Source organism: Lathyrus oleraceus, chromosome 7, assembly GCF_024323335.1.
Source record: "Lathyrus oleraceus cultivar Zhongwan6 chromosome 7, CAAS_Psat_ZW6_1.0, whole genome shotgun sequence".
NCBI classification, from domain to species: domain Eukaryota; kingdom Viridiplantae; phylum Streptophyta; class Magnoliopsida; order Fabales; family Fabaceae; genus Lathyrus; species Lathyrus oleraceus.
In genome coordinates, this window is record NC_066585.1 from 359,858,822 (window position 1) to 359,864,405 (window position 5,584).

Sequence of the window (5,584 nt, forward strand, 5' to 3'; positions counted from 1 at the left end):
ATAAGGTGGTGGAGGTACATAAGGTTCCTTTTTTTCTATGGTTTCCTTATTACTCTCTTCCTTTTCCTTAGGTTCACTTTCCTCCTCAGTTGACTTTTTAGAGTTTTGGTTTTCTATCCTTGGGTCAGACGGTCCTTCCACTTCCGTTCCACTTCTCAGTATAATTGCATGAGCGTGGCTTCTCGGGTTAGGTTGGGGTTGGCCAGGAAATGTACCAGTTGGGGCAGCAGTAGGCGCTTGTTGTTGAGCTACTTGTGATATTTGCGTTTCCAGCATTTTGTTATGGGTAGCCAGGGCATCTACTTTACTTGCTAGTTGTTTAATTTGTTCGCCAGTGTGTACATTCTGGTTTAAGAAATCTTTATTGGTTTGCTGTTGAGAAGCTATAAAGTTTTCCATCATAATTTCCAAGTTGGATTTCCTAGGGACGTTATTGTTAGGTGTAGATGGGATCGGCTTTTGATATCCCGGAGGTATAGCTGGGGCTTGATTTGGAGATTGTCCAGGTGCGTATAAAGCATTATTACTCTTATATGAAAAATTGGGATGATTCTTCCAATTTGAGTTATAGGTATGCGAGTAGGGGCTTCCTTGAGCATAGTTTACTTGCTCCGCTTGGATTCCTGTTAGGAGTTGACAATCTGCAGGAGTGTGACCTTGGATTCCACAGACCTCGCAATTCTGAGTTATGGCAACCACGGTGGTTGGAGGTGATACATTTAAACTTTCAATTTTCTGGACCAGAGCATCCACTTTTGCATTAACATGATCAAGGTTACTTATCTCGTACATGCCAGTTTTCGTTTGAGGTTTTTCTACCATTGTTCGTTCGCTTCCCCACTGATAGTGGTTTTGAGCCATGCTTTCGATAAGTTGGTAAGCATCAGCATAAGGTTTGTTCATTAGTGCACCACCTGCGGCGGCGTCTATTGTTAACCTCGTGTTGTACAGGAGACCATTATAGAAGGTATGAATTACTAACCAGTCTTCTAAACCATGGTGTGGACAAAGTCTCATCATGTCTTTGTATCTTTCCCATGCTTCGAAGAGAGACTCGTTATCTTTCTGTTTAAATCCATTTATCTGGGCTCTTAACATGGTTGTTTTGCTCGGCGGAAAATATCGGGCAAGAAAAACTTTCTTCAACTCGTTCCATGTGGTGACTGAGTTGGAAGGAAGAGATTGAAGCCATCTTCTAGCGCTATCTCTTAACGAGAAAGGAAAAAGACGAAGTCGAATTGCCTTTGAAGTGACACCGTTAGCTTTAACAGTATCAGCGTATTGGACAAATACGGATAAATGAAGGTTTGGATCCTCGGTAGGATTTCCAGAGAATTGGTTCTGTTACACTGCCTGCAACAGTGAAGGTTTAAGTTCAAAGTTGTTTGCTTCGATTGCGGGCGGAGCAATACTCGAATGCGGCTCATCTTGCGATGGAGCGGCGTAATCTCGAAGAGCACGAGCTGGTTCTGCCATCTCGGGTATCGGCGAAGGAAGAAGATTTTTGAGATCAGGAAGTTCGACAGGAGGGAGATTGTTTGCAGCACGATATTCCCGAATTCGTCGTAAGACTCGGAGATATAGTTTGATATCGTTGATTCGTAAGTAGAACGGCTCGCCTTGTGAGCGAGTGTGTGGCATACAAATCAACGAAAGAAAGAAAAGAAAAGAAAAGCCTTAGTCTCTACAGCATAACAGAAGAGTTACGATATCGACTAAATAAAAGTCCCCGGCAACGGCGCCAAAAACTTGATCGCGACTTTATGAGTCGAATTTGAGGTACAAACTGCAAGTGCACAGTTCTATCGCGTAGTTTTAAAAGATATCGATCCCACAGGGACTTATGAATCGATATACCGTTTTCTAAGGTTACTTCGTAAAGCTAAGGCGGGTAATACTTTGATTGTTTGGGGAAAAGTTAAAACTAAAAATAGGATCTAAATTAAATATCAACTAAACGGATATCGGTATGTAGTTCGGCGTAATTAGGGAATCAATTCTTCGTTGGTTTCTTGGTTTTAAAATAAATCTTTTCAGTTGACACTATTGATTAAAAGTCTTATCTCAAACTCTCGCTTTGTTGAATAAACTATGATTTTATATTAACGTAGCTGTCACTTATTAGTTAAGTCAAAAACCACTTTTTGAAAACAATAGAATCCGTAGAAACTCTTTTTAAGAAAACACTAATCGTTTAAACACCCTTATCTCAAACTCTCGCTCTGTTGACTTAGGTTATATAATTAAATTCAAATGCTTAACTCTCGTCCTCACATTCAACCTTTAAAAATACTTTTTGAAAAAGATTAGAATTTAATTAACTCTAAAAATTGCTCTCGCCCTGATCTAGAATTAATGTCCAATTTACACTGTCCAGTCAAAAACTCAAACTCTCGTTCTATTGATTTTAACTTCTTTATGTCTTTTACTTTCGTACAAAAACCTTGTTATTAAACCTGTAAATTGAGACCGTGAAAAGAGTGATTTTAATTTTAAAGTTAATTAAGCCAACTTAGTTTTGAGTCCTTCATTCCGCTTACTCTACATACCGATACCTAAATAAATTATCCAGACATGCTAAACAGACCTAAATAATTATCATGCATAAACAAATTCATCTCAGGCAAATAATATAATTCAACAATAAAACAGGGCATATATAAATTCAAACAATAATTAAAGAACCTGAGTAATTAACAGCAGTCTTGAACATCCACCACAGACCGGTTGGATTTGTTCTTGAATTCTTCAATCAGACAGAAAAATAAAAGCGAAGGAATAAAAAAACTAGATTCTAATGTAAGGTTAGATCCGGTGAAAGGTACACAATAATTTCTGGTGTAGAAACTATTGTGCGAAAAATTAATTAATTGCTAGAAGCTTAACTGGAAAAGAAAATGAAAATAAAAACTGCAATTAAAAACAAAAACAGTAAAGAAAAATAATGGTATGCTTGCACGGCTGGAAGAAGAAAATTGAACGAAGGGGGGAACCAAGAGCTTTTCCAAAAGCTACTATTTATATTGGTATGCTTTGTAACGGTTTCCAAAAGTCCTTTCCGTAATATGGTCTTCACGTTCCAAGGGTCAAGCGTGATAGTAGGTTTCAACGTGGTCTGTTGCGTTCCTGGTGCCAAAAATATAGGAGAATGGTGTGACGTCCGTCACACCATGTGTTACGCTCGTAACACAAGTGGGTAAAGCGTGACGCTCGTCACAGCCTGTGTGACGCTCGTCACAGGCACAACGCCTGTGCTTTTCGGTTGGGCTTTGGCTTTTGATATTTGCTTCTTTTCATTTCCTTTTTGCACCTCCTTTTCTTCCTTTTTTACTTGTGCTTCAAATAAACTACCTGAGATAAATAGAAAGAAAATACCACGTAATATCGAATAAAATGAAATAAATTGAAGTAAATAATAATATAATTTAATTAAATTGAGTCCTAGAATGTGATATTATTTCATGTTATCAGTTTTCCCGAATATTAGGCCCAAGCTGTAAGAGCTTGCAAGCCATATATATTTGTCTTCTCTTCAAAATATTTGTACATATTCAAACGTCTTTTCTCAATAAAATTGAAAGAAAAGGATTACTTGGGTGAAATATCCAGACGTAGTCCCGAGTATTAGACCCAAGCTGTAAGAGCTTGCAAGTCATAAGTCCTCGTCTTTCAAACTCGAAAACACTTGATTCCTACCTTAATACTTTTTCAATAAAGATGGAAATGGAACATGGTGTATGCCGTGCACTCCTGAGACTAGGATTCGAGATGGATATCTCGCTCATCCAAGTTCTCGCCATCACTCAAAATACATCCAACCAATCAAACTCTTTCTTGTCGCCGTGCGATTAATCAAAAACCTTTTTCATAAACGAAAGATATATTGTCTTAAGGTGATGCAAAACAATGTTTCGGCCACGATTGCTGAGTCGAGATAAGTGACGCTTTTCCGAATGTTGATTTATAAATTTGTTCGATGTGTGGTATGCGTCCACTCCTCATCTGTTTTGGGTAAAACAATGTTTTTGTCGATTAATACAATATAGCTTTTGCTAAAATCGACCAACAAACAAACATTTTTCTACCCAGAACTACGTAAGCCTTGATTTCTCTTTTGAGATACGCAGGAGCAGGATTTTTAAATCTTGTCAGGCCCACTAATAAAAAACTTAGGTTTAGTCCTTCGTCAAAAATCCAAAAACATTCTCTTCTCATCCTTTCTTTATTTCCCACCTAATAATTCAAAAAGCCTAACATTTCAACTAACACTAACGCACACAACTAACCTAATGGTTCCCGTTGAGTACAACGGACGTGAGGGGTGCTAATACCTTCCCCTTGCGTAATCGACTCCCGAACCCTGATATTGGTTGCGATGACCATATCTTATCCTTTCTTTTAGAGGTTTTATCGATATTTCCCCTTTCCTTTTTAGGAATAAATAAAGTTCGGTGGCGACTCTGTTCAGTCCATCATTGCGAGCGTGCGATCGCGCTTCGCTTTGAAGTCGTATCCCCATTTTTCGAGGTGCGACAGATGGCGACTCTGCTGGGGACATACCCAATCCCTAAGTGAGTCAAGCCTAGTTAGGACGTTTGTGTGCGTTTGTTTGTTTAATTTTGTGGCTTTTCCCTTATTTATTTCTTTTTAATATCTTTATTGTTATATTGATATTCGTTGTATATTGGTTCCACCGTGTTGGGTACTTGGATTTTGATTGCAAACCATGTGGGAAAGACTCTACACCCGAGTCTAGAGTGGAAAAAACATAAGATAGGATGATGGTTGAGTAGTACGGACTCTCGAGGTGAATACTTCGTAAGAGTCGGTACGAGAACCTCACTTAGAGTAGATTCTTTTGCAAATATTGTCGCCCGAGGTGTATACCTCGTCAGCTTCGATGTTTCAAAGGGGTCCATGACTCTAAGGACCTTTTAGAACTTTGAACCTTTGGCCAACTAGAAATGATGGTTGCGTAGTATGGATTCCCGAGGTGAATACTTCGTAAGAATCGATACGAGAACCTCGCTCAGAATAGATTCTTTAGATGGAGTTGACGATCGGAAAGTATTTTCCGTAAGCGTCAAACAGTTTTTTGAATCCATGACTCTGAGTACCCTGTCTAGAACCCAGTCGATGGTTGCGTAGTATGGACTCCCGAGGTGAATACTTCGTAAGAGTCGGTACGAGAACCTCACCCAGAATAGATTCCCTTGATGGAGTTGACGACCGGAAAGTATTTCCCGTAAGCGTCGAACATTCTTGTGAATCAATGACTCTGAGGATCCTTTGTGACAAAGCCCTAGATCATACCCGGTGAGAACCCCATTTTGGAAAAGCAATCAAATTTATCCATACCTCCGACCTTTGAACCTATCCAAAGAAAAAACAAAAAAAACATTGCATCCATCCATTCATTGCATACGCATAAAAAGCAAAACTCTTAGTTTGTTTCGCATTATTTCAGGAATCCAAGACTTGTTAGCAAGATGAATCCTGAGAGAAGAGGCACTTTTCAGTTCAAATACAAGAACGTGAACCTTACCAGCCTGCAGAAGTTGAGTGCCAAAATAACACCGATCAA

The 5,584-nt window shown here is 39.0% G+C and overlaps 1 non-coding gene across 1 annotated transcript; it reads left to right on the plus strand.

Moving 5' to 3' along the window:
* Positions 1-991: 991 nt before the first annotated feature.
* LOC127108556 (small nucleolar RNA R71) lies at positions 992-1,098 on the plus strand. The gene has a single exon (XR_007796087.1). It is a non-coding gene; the product is annotated as a small nucleolar RNA R71 (small nucleolar RNA).
* The last annotated feature ends 4,486 nt before the right edge of the window (positions 1,099-5,584 follow it).